The following is a 14423-nucleotide window of genomic DNA, read 5'->3' as shown; positions in this document are numbered from 1 at the left end:
CGAGGCCAACCCTCTTGGTCCTTTCCAACCTAAGTGATACTGTGATACTGTGAACTGGCTTGATGGCCACACCCAAAGAGTGGCTGTCAATGGCTCCATGTCCCAGTGGAGGCCAGGGACAAGCGGAGTCCCTCAGGGATCAGTCCTGGGACCTGTCTTGTTCAACATCTTTGTGGGTGACATGGACAGTGGCATTGAGTGCACCCTCAGCAAGTTTGCTGATGACACCAAGCTGTGTGGTGCAGCAGACAGCTGGAGGGAAGGGAGGCCATCCAGAGGGACCTGGACAGGCTGGAGAGGTGGGCACAGGCCAACCTCATGAAGTTCAATAAGAGCAAGTGCAGGGTCCTGCATCTGGGTCGAGGCAATCCCAGGCACAAATCCAGGCTGGGCAGGGACTGGCTGGAGAGTAGCCCTGAAGAGAGAGACTTGGGGGTGCTGGTGGACAAAAAGCTCAACATGAGCTCTCAGTGTGCACTTGCAGCCCGCAAGGCCAATCAGATCCTGGGCTGCATCAGGAGAAGTGTGGCTAGCAGGTCGAGGGAGGTGATCCTCCCCCTCTGCTCAGCCCTGGTGAGACCCCACCTGGAGTACTGTGTCCAGTTCTGGAGCCCCTATTACAAGAGGGATGTGGAGGTGCTGGAACGTGTCCAGAGAAGGGCCACAAGAATGATCTAGAGGGCTGGAGCACCTCTCCTATGAGGACAGACTGAAGGAGTTGGGGCTGTTCAGTCTGCAGAAGAGAAGGCTCCGAGGTGACCTAATTGTGGCCTTCCAGTATCTGAAGGGGGCCTACAGGAAGGCTGGGGAAGTTTGCTTTATTTTGTGCCTTTTTGGGGGTGAATCAAAGGGAGTGGGGGGATTGTGGGTGGGCTGGTTCTGCCACGTGGGGCAGGGGGCTGCTGCAGCAGAGGAGCAGGTGAGCGAGGGCTGGGGCCCCCCCCCCTAAAGTGCTGAAAATTCTCCGAGGGCACCACAATATCTTTAAAAGTGTAAGCACTGGGGTGAGGCGAGGCGGAGGCAAACCTCTGGTTTGCAGCTGGAGAGGGAGGGCTTGGAGTGACTGGTGCGTAAGAAAGCTTTGGAAACGACCCCTGTCTGCCCTCTCTGCTTCTAAAAGGCTTTTAGCATTGGAAAATAAAACCCACGTCGGGGCCCGGCTGATGCCCACGCCCAGGGAGGTGCTCAGTGCTGCCTCCCGGTGTGTAACGGCCGGCAGTGCAGCCGTGCCGCGGCGTGTGCCGCCCCGGGGGAGCTCAATGCTGCCACCCTGTGTGTAACGACCGGCAGTGCAGCCGTGCCGCGGCGTGTGCCGCCCCGTGGGAGCTCAATGCTGCCACCCGGTGTGTAATGGCCGGCAGTGCAGCCATGCCGCGGCGTGTGCCGCCCCGTGGGAGCTCAATGCTGCCACCCGGTGTGTAATGGCCGGCAGTGCAGCCGTGCCGCGGCGTGTGCCGCCCCGGGGGAGCTAATTTCTGCTGCCTAACTGCGCTGAATGCTCGAAAATTCTTAGGGGAAGAACGGAGAGCGGAGAGCTTGACTCGAGCGTCGCTATGGATCCGGCGCCTGCGCCCTAGCCCGGCTCTGCTGGCGCCACAGGGGCAGCGTTCCGGTGGTCGCTATGGATACGGCGCCTGCGCCCTAGCCCGGTTCTGCTCGCGCCAGGGGGGCAGCGTCCCGGTGGTCGCTATGGATACGGCGCCTGCGCCCTAGCCCGGCTCTGCTCGCGCCAGGGGGGCAGCGTCCCGGTGGTCGCTATGGATACGGCGCCTGCGCCGCAGCGGGTCCGGTCCCGCGCACGCGCCCTCCTCGCGGGCTGCGCCCCGCTTTTCTGGCCGGGGGGGCAGGCGCCGCGCTGAGCAGCTTTGGAGCCGGAGCGGTGGCGGAGAGCCCTGATTCGGCGCCTGACGCCGTTCTGTGCCCCAGGGTGCCTGCGAACCGCCGTCCTTTGGCGGGGCAAGGGGTGCTGGCGCATTCGGGGAGCTCGCAGTGCGGTTTCCGGTGTCGCTGCCGGCCCGGGACTCCCAGGTGTGTTCCTTCCGGCGTCTGAAGGTGGTCTGGGGCCATCGGCAGGGCTTTTGGGGGTGACGGAGGAGGTCTGCGGACACCTAAAAGGGTCTGGGGATATGTAAAGTTCTGGTGGGGCCATCTGAAAGGATCAAGGGTCATGGGAGACAACTGGGAGCACTGGGAGCATGACCCAGGAATTTCCAGTACCCCCCTCAGTCCCCCATTTCCCTCCCACAGCCCTTTACAGCCTCCCAGTCCATTCCCACTATGTCCCCTCCCTGTCCCTCCAAGTCCCCTCCCACACTGTCCCACTCCCCTTCCAGTCCCTCCCTGTTTATTCCTGTCCCTCCCAGTACCTCCCAATCCCTTCTAGTCCTATCCCAGTATAGGAGACCAGTAGGGACCAGGAGGCACTGGGAGACATACCTGCACCAGCTGGAGGCATTGCTGGAGCCCTGGGAGACAACTGGAAGCAGTGGGAACCCAACTGGGAGCACTAGGGGTCCCTGGGAGGAGCTGGGAGACAACTGGGAGAGCACTGGGAGTATCTCCCCATGACCCCCAGTGCCCCCCTGAGCCCCTCCAGACCGCCCCAAAGTCTTTCCACAGTCTCTGAGTTCTTCCCAGTGCCATGTAGAGCCCTTCCCAGTACCTCCCAGTTAACCCTTAGAATTCCCCAGTGCCCCTCACTCCGCCCCAGTAACCTTCCCCCCCCAGATCCTTTCTCAGCCTCCCAGTACCTCCCAGTACTGTCCTGAGCCCCTCCCAGTGTCTCCCAGTCCTTTCCCAGTCTGGGAGGAGGCTGGCAGGGACTGAGAGGCACTGGGAGGGACTGGGAGCCATACCTGCAGCACCTGGAGTCAGTTCTGGAGCCCTGGGAGACAACTGGAAGCAGCAGGAACCCAACTGGGAGCACTGAGAGTATGTCCCTGTCGTAGTTTGGGCTGGGTGCCCTCTGCTACAGGGGTGTTTCCTGTGTCCAGAAGTCCAGCCCAGTGGGTGGACACAGGAAATTAGGTTATTTCCTACCATGATCCCTTGCACCACTATAAGTTTCACGGCGCGGTCTGGCACTTGCTCTTTTCTTCCTCCTCCGTCAGCCGGTAACTGGGGGAGAGATCTCCTGGCTTTGGGCCTGGCTAGGCCCAAGGCCACGGGGGGATGGGCAGTCTCAGATCTGGCCAGCTGAGACTAGCCTAGCAGTGGGAGGGGGAAGAAGGAGCCCAGGGGGTCTCGGGTGTACCCTCAGGTAGGGATGGGATTTCTCTGGGTCTGTTTTGGGTTCTTTTCTCTTGTCACTGTATTTCTAGCTCTCTGCACGCACTCACCGTTCTATTTAAACTTTCCATCACTTTTGCAATCTGTTTGTCTGAGTCGTTATTTCTGCGCGTGGTGGGGAGGGGGGGCCTGCCCCAACCCATTACAGTCCCCATAGCTCCCAGTGCCCCCCTGAGCCCCTCCAGACTGCCCCAAAGTCTCTCCGCAGTCTCTGAGTTCTTCCCAGTGCCATTCAGAGCCCTTCCCAGTACCTCCCAGTTATCCCTTATAATTCTCCAGTGCCCCTCACTCCCCCCCAGTAACCCTCCCCCCCCAGAGTCCTTCCACAGCCTCCCAGTACCTTCTAGTACTTCCCAGTAACCCCCAGTTCCTCCTAGTACCTCCCAGTCTCACATAATCAACCAGGTTTGAAGAGACCTCAGATCTCATCAGTTCCCTTCTATGTCTGCATCCATATCCCCTCCTCACAATTAAACCATGGCTCCAGGTGCCACATCCAGTTCTTTTTTGGAACACCTCCAGGGATGGGGACTCCACCACCTCCCTGGGCAGCACATTCCAATGGCCAGTTCCTCTTTCTGGGATGAACTTTGTCCTCACCTCCAGCCTAAACCTCCCCTGGCACAGCCTCAGACTGTGTCCTCTTGTTCTGGTACTGGGTGCCTGGGTGAACAGACCAAACCCCACCTGGCTACAACCTGCCCTCAGGTAGTTGCAGAGAGCAAGAAGGTCTCCCCTGAGCCTCCTCTTCTCCAGGCTAAGCAACCCCAGCTCCCTCAGCCTCGCCTCACAGGCCTGTGCTCCAGACCCCTCCCCAGCTTTGTTGCCTTTCTCTGGACACCTTCCAGCATCTCAACATCTTTCCTAAACTGAGGGGCCCAGGAACTGGACACAGAACTCAAGGTGTGGCCTGACCAGTGCTGAGCACAGGGCAGAATGACCTCCCTGCTCCTGCTGGCCGCACTGTTCCTGATGCAGGCCAGGATGTATTTGGCCTTCTTGGCCACCTGGGCACACTGCTGGCTCATGTTCAGCTGGTGTCAACCCGCACCCTCAGGTCCCTTTCTGCCTGGTTCCTCTCCAGCTAGTCTGACCCCAGCCTGTAACACTGCCTGGGGTTGTTGTGGTAATGTGTAGAACCTGGCACTTGGATGTGTTCAATATCATGCCCTTGGACTCTGCCTGGAGGAAAGCAGAAAGTATCTATGGAAGGTTTCAGGACAGGAAAGAACAACAGGCTGCTGACGACGGAAGAACGGTCTGATGATAAAGAAGAGCTGACTGCAGTAAACAGCCTGAAGCGCGAGACAGAAGGACGCTCGCCTCCGTGCTGGAGAAGCTCAATCCCTCCCAGTCTCCTTCTCATCTTGCAGCGTGGCAGATTTCCCGGAGTGGGAAAGCAGAGCTGCGCTCTCTTTGGTCAGTGCAGTTTAGGTGGGAAGTGCTTCCACTGGCTCCATTGGTCCAGATCACCCCAGTTTGGGCTCTGTTTACTTTGGGGCCATTTGGGCCCATTTAGGATCCTCTTTGGGACTTTTTTCCCAGTTGTTCCTAGTCCCTTCCAGTTCCTTCGGAGCTCTCTCACAGTTCTCCCCAGTGCCTCCCACTTGAGCCTCCACTACCTCTTAGTCTCTACCAGTTTCCTCCCAGTTTCCTCCAGTCTCTGACAGTTTCCTCCTCCTTCCCTCCCAGATTCCACCTCGTGCCCTCCCAGTCACTCCCAGTTTCTTCCCAGTCGCTTCCAGTTCTCTGCCAGTCCTTTGGTGGGAGGAAACTGTTGGGACCGGGAGGGCACCGGGAGGAGGCCATTACTGTGTAGTTTGGTAATACCGACGGCTGCAGCTGGTGCTGAGCTAAACAGAATGATCACAGAAGGCTTTTGCTCTGAAGCCAGAGCTGCCTGCTGGCGGAACGAACGTTTTTCTGACAGCTCTTGGAGGAACATTTCTGTACAGGTGTTCCCCAGGGCTCCTCAGCTGCTCAGAACTCAACGTGTTGTCTTGGAGGGGAATAAAACCCATGGAAAGCTGAGAGTGAGGTGACAACGCAGGCACCGCCCCCCCCAGCGTGGCACCGCCCCCCCACAGCGTGGCACCGCCCCCCTCCAGCGTGGCACCGCCCCCCCAGCGTGGCACCGCCCCCCAGCGTGGCACCGCCCCCCAGCGTGGCACCGCCCCCCCAGCGTGGCACCGCCCCCCCCAGCGTGGCACCGCCCCCCCCCCCAGCGTGGCAACGCCCCCCCCAGCGTGGCAACGCCCCCCCCCAGCGTGGCAACGCCCCCCCCAGCGTGGCAACGCCCCCCCGCGTGGCACCGCCCCCTCAGCGTGGCACCGCCCCTCCAGCCTGGACCCCACCCCCCAGCATGGCACCGCCCTCAACAACATGGCGCCAGATGCTTTAAAGTGGCTCAGTGCAGGGTTGTGGCTGGTAGAGGTTGGAGCTCTTCTGCTGTGTCCCAGGTCAGTGCCAGTCTCTGCTGCTTTGGGGGGTTTCTCTATAGCAGCCGCTGGAGCTGCGCGGGGCTTAGGGGGGTGGCCACCGGCGGGGCAGCGCGGGGTTTTTGGGGGGGGGGAGGGGGGCGTGTCCGGGCTTGGCCGGCGGGGCTCTGCGGGGGTGGCGGCTGCTGCCTCAACCGTACCCAGAGGCCCCGTGGGAGCTCAATGCTGCCACCCTGTGTGTAATGGCCGGCAGTGCAGCCGTGCTGCGGCGTGTGCCGCCCCGGGGGAGCTCAATGCTGCCACCCGGTGTGTAATGGCCGGCAGTGCAGCCGTGCCGCGGCGTATAGCGCCCCGTGGGAGCTCAGTGCTCAACCCTGTGTGTAATGGCCGGCAGTGCAGCCGTGCCGCGGCGTATACCGCCCCGTGGGAGGTCAGTGCTCAACCCGGTGTGTAATGGCCGGCAGTGCAGCCGTGCCGCGGCGTGTGCCGCCCTGGGTGAGCTAATTTCTGCAGCCTAACTGCGCTGAATGCTCGAAAATTCTTAGGGGAAGAGCGGAGGGCGGAGAGCTTGACTCGAGCGTCGCTATGGATCCGGCGCCTGCGCCCTAGCCCGGCTCTGCTCGCGCCAGGGGGGCAGCGTCCCGGTGGTCGCTATGGATACGGCGCCTGCGCCGCAGCGGGTCCGGTCCCGGTGTCGCTGCCGGCCCGGGACTCCCAGGTGTGTTCCTTCCGGCGTCTGAAGGTGGTCTGGGGCCATCGGCAGGGCTTTTGGGGGTGACGGAGGAGGTCTTGGGGACACCTAAAAGGGTCTGGGGATACGTAAAGTTCTCGTGGGGCCATCGGAAAGGGTCAAGGGTCGTGGGGAGGCAGCTGGGCACCTCCGACGGACCCTTTGGGAGGTCTCTGCAGGCTCCCGTGGGAGCTGGGGGTGTCTCGGGGTGGGTTTGGGTTTGGGTTTGGGTTTGTGCTGCAAACAGCGTTGATAATGACTTAGAGAAAGACACACAAGAGACTCGGTAAGTCTCTTGTATCGTGCTTCTATTCTGGCGCCTGACACAGGTAGGATCATTTCAAAAGAGCTGTGTGTCTTCAGAGAGGTTTGGGCAAACTTTTATACAAAAAGTTATCTGTCTATAATGACAGAGGTCCAGATGCTGCCTATCTATACAAAGCTTATCTCTCTAAAAGAGCAGAAGTACACATATCATGCAGGTGTCCTTTGTCTTATCCAAAAGAGCATCTTGTCCAAGACTAACAGAAGTGAATCACTGACAAATCCTGTTATTCCTTCTCTATCCAAAGGCTGTCTGCCAACCCCTCTCCCCCTCCCTGCGTCCCAGCATTTCAGCTAACAAGCGGAAAATTCTTATCAACTCTGTGGTTCTGTTAATGAGACTTTTCTGTTCATCAGTTCCCCCCTTTCTCACAGCCAACAGTATATTCCTATACTATATTTTCTTAAGGCAAACTTTGGACCCAGGCTTTCTGAGCTATCTTTCCCATGCTGACACTTGTGGAAGTTACTCTCAGATGTAGTCACCCAGTCTGATGCCCCCCAAGTCCAATTCATTGAGGCTTCCCCAAATAAAGGGGTCCTCATTTGGCCTCGAGGAAGTTCAGTGCATATCCAACAGTTAGAGAGATTAGTTTGCAAAGCCAATTCTTGCCTAACGTGTAAGTACATATTGCCTTCCCATCCCTCAATTTCCTTGCTGTGCTGCAAAGATTCTGAGGGGAATTTCTAGGTATTAACTACAGCCAGGGCAATCCTTCAAGTGCCCTAGGAATGCAGTGAAAACCTTTTGGGAATTGTTCCTGCTCTGGTACTCCTCAAGCTATGAGGAGCTCTTCAGGGCAGCTCCAAGGTTAGGTTTGGATTCTCCTGGAGTCTCACACAGAACGAGTCTCACGATTCCAGTGGTCTAATTTCATAGCTGCATTTTCTTCTCTCTGCCTAGGTGACAGGACGACCTCACTAATGAAGAGAGATAGCCTGAGCTCTGCAGGAACCTTGTACCCAAGCAGCCAGTGCCTTCTGTGAGTACTAGCTGTCCTTGCTCAACGTGGAACTAGTTGAGAGCTGAAGCCAGACCACGCCATAATTCCCTCAGCTTCCTCTTCTGCAGATTAAACAGTCCCAGTTCCTTCAGCCACTCCTCCTAAGGCTTGTTATCCAGACCCCTCACCAGCTTTGTGGCCCTTCTCTGGACTCACTCTCTCACAAGGGGTGTCCTGGGGAACACCACTTGTGCCCGGCCGGCCACCGGCTGGGTTTAACTCTGTTCCCCACCGCTCTTGGGGCCCAGCCATCCATCCTGTTCTGCTGTCCAGCAGTCCCTTTGAAAAACAATCCATCTGAAAAAAGAAGTAGCAGAGAAGGAAAGTTGAAGCTGCAAGGATTGCAGTCCCCTCAGTTCTGGTTGTAGCCAGGTGGGGGTTGGTCTCTTCTCCCAGGCAAGCAGCACCAGAACAAGAGGACACAGTCTCAAGCTGTGCCAGGGGAGGTTTAGGCTGAATGTTAGGAAGTGGTTTACAGCTTGGCCAAAGACTCTTCTGATCCCTGTCTTCTGGTCGTGACCAGCAGCGTGCACAGGTGGCCAAGAAGGCCACTGGCAACCTGGCCAATATCAGGAACAGTGTGGCCAGCAGGAGCAGGGAGGTCATTCTGCCCCTGCACTTGGCACTGGTTAGGGCACACCTTGAGTCCCGTGTCCAGTTCTGGGCCCCTCCGTTTAAGCAAGACGTTGAGTTGCTGGAAGGAGTCCGGAGAAGGGCAACAAAGCTGGGGAGGGGTTTGGAGCACAGGCCTGTGAGGAGAGGCTGAGGGAGCTGGGGTTGCTTAGCCTGGAGAAGAGGAGGCTCAGGGGAGACCTTCTTGCTCTCTGCAACTCCCTGAAGGGAGGTTGTAGCCAGGTGGGGGTTGGTCTCTTCTTCCAGGCAAGCAGCACCAGAACAAGAGGACACAGTCTCAAGCTGTGGCAGGGGAGGTTTAGGCTAGAGGTTAGGAAGAGGTTCTGCACAGAGAGAGTGATTGCCCATTGGAATGGGCTGCCCAGGGAGGTGGTGGAGTCACCATCTTTGGAGGTGTTCAGGAGGAGACTGGATAGGGTGCTTGGTTGCATGGTTTAGTTGATTAGGTGGTGTTGGATGATAGGTTGGACACGATGATCTTGAAGGTCTCTTCCAACCTGGTCCGGTCCATTCCATTCCAACACCATCTAATCAACTAAACCATGGCACTGAGTGCCTCATCCAGTCTCTTTCTAAACACTTCCAGTGATGGTGACTCCACCACCTCCCTGGGCAGCACATTCCAAAGGCCAATCTCTCTTTCAACCTGCTCTATTCTATTCTATGAAGACCTTCTTCCTAACATCCAGGTTTAATTGGTGAGAGCAACAGACTTGGTTGCTGCCACCCGCTGCTAAGGGGTCTGAGTGGCCCCCAAATGGGGTTTGGAGGCAGGTAAAGGTTTCTTTTGGCATGTGAAGGGGTTTTGTGGGCATCTAGAAGGGGTGTGGAGCCCCCTGAAAGGGTCTGGGATAGTGTCAGGAGGTTCTGGGCTGGTCCACCAGCGGGTCTGGGGACATTGGAAGCATCTGGGGGTACCTAAAGTGGAGCTGGGTGTTTCAGATGGGGGGTTTGGGTGCAACCAAAGGGGTTTTGTGGGCATCTAAGTTGGAGAATCTGTGGGGGTCCTGAAGGAGTTGGGGGGTTCTCAGTGAGGTTTTGGAGTCTCTATGGAGTCCCTGTTGTATCTTGGGTCTGCTGTGGGATTGGTAGTGACTGGGTGCTCCGGTTTTGGTGGCTCCAGGGCAGCAGGTACCCACAGGGCTGTGCCTTGCTTTATGTTCCCCAGCTGTGGGCCAAGCAGGAGCCCCAGGGGAAGGGAATTTCAGCATGTGGCGGGTGATAGTGGAGGCGACTTCCTGACAAAATGGCTTTGGGGGTTTGGTTAGGTCTTGTTTTTATGGTTGACTCACTCTTGCTTTCTTTCCTTTTTTTTCAGGGAGCTTAACTGCTTTGCCTGAGGACCAGTTGCAGATTTGTATTCGGCCTCAGCCACAAGCCCTGACACGGAGCGGGGTGCTTTGGTGTCAGAATGTGGAGCTGTTGGAAACCCAATTGCTCACTGAAAAAAAGAAAAGGAATAATTTGTCATAAAAAAATCCCCACAGTTCCTGTAAGCTTTCGAGTTCCTACTTAATAATATAAAGCAGTTTGTGGTTTGGTTGGTTTGGTTTTTTTCTTGTTGTGCTGCAAAGATTTTGATAGGAATTTCTAGGTATTAACTACAGCCAGAGCAAGCCTCTACTTGCCCTGGGAACGCAGTGAAAACCTTTTGGGAATTGGTTCTGCTCTGTTACTCCTCAAGCTATGAGCAGACACACAGGCAGTTGTTAACAGAGTTTCTTGGTGCATTCCAGGTCTGGTGTGTTCAGACCGGCAGGATCTTCCTGGGCCATCCGATTACGGTTTCCGTTGACACTTTTCAGCCCTTACATCCGGTTTGCCGACAGAGGACGTTGGTTTGTGGGCCCTGGCAGCGACAGTTTTCCAAAGAGGAGCTCTAAGGCCAGCTGCAAGGTTAGGTTTGGATTCTCCTGGGGTGCCTGTGCTTGAAAGCCCCCCAGAGGCCGTGCAGAGTGGTGCTCGCAGTAGCTCTGTGCAAGTCTGCCATGGGCTCAGGAGGCCAGTATCTAGAGAGAGGGAAGGACAGAGACACTTCTAAGACAGTTTTAAAGAAATAATTATGAGAAGAGGCAAATTAATTCTGGGGACTCATGTGATATATCTGTTCAAGAGAAAAAAAAATGAAGGAGGTTTCTGACCATAACCAGGCTGACAAAGCACAGTAATGTGGTTTCCTATGGGATTCAACTCCTCCTGCATTGCACAGGACACTTCAACAGCTGTCCTGACGAGCTCTAAGTAATGAACTTAATCCACCCTGTGCGAGCAATGGGGCAAAAGATTACAAAATCCATGTATGCAATTGAGACGTGTTACGTTGGGACGCCCAGGATACAGCTCATCAAGCTCTCCTAGTGTTTAGACGCAAGATGGAAGAAGGAAGGGGGAAGACAGAGCAGAAGGTCTATTTAAATATGAAACTCCTAGGCTGAAAGAAAAGAAAAACATTTTAAAGAGCACTCAGTGAGACTCTGTCACCAGCATAGCTAATCACAGAATCACTGAGTGTTAGGGGTTGGAAGGGACCCCAAAATAGCATCCGGTCCAACCCCTGTGCCAGTGCAGGATCACCTGGGGCGGGTTTTGAATGTCTCCAGAGACTCCACTAACTCTCTGGGCAGCCTGCTCCAGGGCTCTGGCACACACAGTGAAAAGGTTTTCCCTTCTGTTCCTGTGGAACTTCCTCCTTTTATTCGTCGGACACAGCGAAGCCGCTGGGTCGTGTTGCTGCGGCAAGGTGACCCACCCTGTAGTTCAGGGCCTGGGTCTGTGCCTTCATGGCAGCCTGTTCCCTTGGCACCCTGTCAGCTTAACAGCCCTGTACTCGGGGTCTGTGTGACGAGTTGTGGAGCCCTCCATCCCCCTTCTGTCCCCAGCAGCAGCCCAAGGACCCTGTAAGCAGGGCTGGGGAGGCTGCTTTAGGCAGCTAACAGGAACCAACCTTGCCTGGCCCTTAGGGGGCTGAGGTCAGTCCCTGGGCTCCTGAAGAGGTGGTGTTGCGCTGCTGCCAGGAGGGCCGGCCCATAGGTGGGGCACGGGCCAGAGCCTGTGGCTCTCTGTGGGGCTTTTTGGGAGTGCTGCTGAGGCCTCACTCTGTCCTGTTGGCATCCTTTGTCAGGGTAGCCAGATCCTAGGCCTGATGTCTATCGTTAGCTCAATCGCAGAATTTCCTCGTCTGCTGTTCCTGTCCGTAAATTTTTGCCAGTGCTTCTGTAATAAAAAGGTTTTTATTTCTCCTGTAACTTGCAAGCTGGTGACCTCCTTAGGAGCAGCACTGTGTTGTTCACAAAGTTCTTTGCTGTTGCAAAGCTGGGAGAAGTGTGAGGTTCAGCTGATGAAGTTTCTCTCTTTAGGAGTGTCTGCTCAGCCGTCCTCTTCCTGGATCTCGGAGCTTTGTCTCTCCCTGTTTGCGGTGCCCCGACAAGGACTTGTGCCGACACATCCTCGGGAAGCTGAAACCACCAAAGGGTTTAATGGGTGAGAGCAAAGCTCAGCTGTGTGCTGAAGCTGCAAACCTTGCCCAGAAGGCTGTCCCCGGCTCGGGGTGATAAAAAGAACAGGAGCGTAGCCGCTCGGCTGTCTTTCCTTCTGTGATGCCACAGGGGGGTGGGCGAGGATACAGCAGAGGAGCAGTGAGGGAGGGGTGAGGGCAGCCTCCCACAAAGGCTGCTTGCAGACCTGAAATGCCAAATGTTTGAAATGCCAGGACGTTCTTGGAGGGGAGGGAAAGCCCCGGGAAAGTGTAAGAGTGAGTGTGAGGTGTTCCAGCAGAGGAACAGCGGTGCTGCTTATTGAGAGATTGCAGAAGGGCAGTGATTTGTGTGCAGAAAGGCCTTGACGTGACCCCCCTCTGTTCTGTAGAAAGGCTTCTAGAGGAGAAAAGCACATCCTGAGCAGAGCCACGGGGGGGTGTGGGGTGTGGTTTGAAACAGAAATAGCAACTGTCTCTCAATTAAAACAGTGGATTGTCTTTCATGTGTGTGTGTGGTGTGCTGTTTTTTCATTGACTGGAAAAAGCTCTGCAGGGAGACCAGCTGATCTGCTCCCGAGGCACAGCAGCACCGGACCTGCTGAGCGCTGGGGGCCTGTTAAGGAGGGTCTGCTGTCATCTGAAGTGGGCTTGGGGGTATGAAAGGGGAATTTGGGGGCATGTGAAGGGTTCTGGGAGCATCTAGAGGTGTCTGGGGACCTCTGGAGGGGCTCCTGGGTCATGTCTGGAGGGTCAGGGAGGAGTGGGGGGGTCTGTGCCTCAGTGTGGTTTCGGGGTCTCTGTGTCAGGTCCCCACAGCGTGTGGGTTGCTGTGTGGCACTGCTGGAGTCTCGGTGTCCCTAGCGCCGCTGACTCTTCTGCTCACTGCTCCCACCTTGTGGGCACGGCCAGGTACTGCTTGCTGTCGCCTGCTGCCAAGGGTGTGAGTGGCCTCTGCAGGGAGGCGCAGAGAGGTATTCTGGGGCGTCTAGAGGGGCTTTGTGGGCATCGAGAGGTGTCTGGCGGCCTCTGGAGGGTCTCTGGGGGGGTCTCTGGAGGGTCCTGAAGCAGCTGAGGGGGCGGGGAGTGGTGGTGTTGTGTTAGAGGTCTCGGGGGGGTTCCAGGGTTTGGGGTCCCGCAGGATTGGGGTGGTCTCACCCCGGTATTGGGTGTCCTGCAGTCCCAGGGTCCCCCAGCCACATCTCCCCCGGCATCTCAAGGCGAGCTGCGAGCACCTCAAGGGCCTTAGAGGGTGAGAAAGGAGGGCTGGGGGCATGTAGACGGAAGTGAGGGCACCAAGACGGCACCGTCCTCCCCGTGACAGCGCCTGCCCTTCCCGAGATGGCGCCGCCCTCGCCCCGTCGGCTCCGACCTAGCCAGCGTAATCCTCGTCCCCTCTGCTTTCTCCGCTCCCCATCAGCTCAGTGTGGACTCTGCTGCTCTCTGGAGTTGCTCTGTGCCTGCTGCAGGACTCTGTTATGGGTTTGAGGGTGGGCGGCAGCGAGGGGGGGGGCCGAGAAACACCAGCGGCGGGGGGGGGGGGGGGGGGGGGGGGGGGTGTCGATTTGCCGCGGTCGGGAGCAGTCTACTCCCAGTTCACGAGCTGTTCTCCTGTCTCTCCCAGCTCTTGCAGGCTGACCCCAATGCCCTCAGACTCGCCCAGCGATCCCAGGGTGAACCCGGCAGCACCCAGACTCGCCCAGCGATCCCAGGGCGAACCCAGCAGCACCCAGACTCGCCCAGCGATCGTCACGTGATTAGGGGCCGCGCAAAGGAGGGGCGGGGAGCAGAGAAAGCGGCGGCGGCGCCCAGCCTCCAGCCACGCCCGCTGGAACATGCTTTCCAATTAGTACGCTACCTCGTAGGTTTCCAACCTGGGTATTCAAAGAACGCCGAGGAAAGTGGGGGCAGGTGCTTTTGCCAGGCAGCCTCCAATGAGCAGGCCCGGGGCAACGAGGAGGTGGCAGCAGCCAGCACATGCAGGCATTTCCTGGGGCTCAGTGAATGTTTAGAGCTCAGGGGCTCAGCCTGTGCTTCCGCTTCCTTTTCTTCAGCACAGGAGTTCGGTTTGGCTGTCCAGAGCCTTGCTCTGCACCCGAATGCCGTACCGAGCGTGAGGGAAAGATGAAGCAACACCCACGTAGGCACCCAGGGAAAAAGCGGAGGTTGTCTTAGGAGCCGGTTTGAGACAAAATTCACCCAACTCCTTCTGCGGTGGTGTACGGGAAAGAGTCGGTAGGGGAAGCCGCAGGACAGCCTGCAGCAAAGCTCAGGACTTGTTCCCTCGCCTCTGCCTTCTGCACGTCTCCTCGTCGGCCGCCTGTGAGCGAGACGCTTCACCAGCTGGCTTGTTTGAAATCAGCAAAGTTATGGCATGGAAGTTATCTGGTAGGAGTCGTTGCTAAACAGATGCAGTTGAAGCTTTGTATCTTCCGTTCTCTCTACTAGTTATTCTAATCTTGCCCTGTTGGTTTAGCCCATCAGTTTTCATGTTCTCTTCATCTATTAATAGCAGAAGAAAGGGCCCCTTGATT

The 14423-nt window shown here is 57.1% G+C and overlaps 1 long non-coding RNA gene across 1 annotated transcript; it reads left to right on the top strand.

Annotated features, from left to right (window-relative positions):
- Positions 1-5689: 5689 nt before the first annotated feature.
- On the top strand, positions 5690-12395 carry LOC137455798 (uncharacterized). The gene is made up of 6 exons (XR_010990916.1): positions 5690-5747; positions 6272-6444; positions 7685-7763; positions 9736-9909; positions 10154-10313; positions 11774-12395. It is a non-coding gene; the product is annotated as an uncharacterized lncRNA (long non-coding RNA).
- Positions 12396-14423: the final 2028 nt, after the last annotated feature.

The sequence above is a fragment of the Melanerpes formicivorus genome, unplaced genomic scaffold, assembly GCF_026170545.1.
Source record: "Melanerpes formicivorus ecotype bairdi unplaced genomic scaffold, bMelFor1.0.p_v2 SCAF_111, whole genome shotgun sequence".
In the NCBI taxonomy this organism is placed as follows: Eukaryota; Metazoa; Chordata; class Aves; order Piciformes; family Picidae; genus Melanerpes; species Melanerpes formicivorus.
This window is presented reverse-complemented; position numbering and strand designations above follow the sequence as displayed.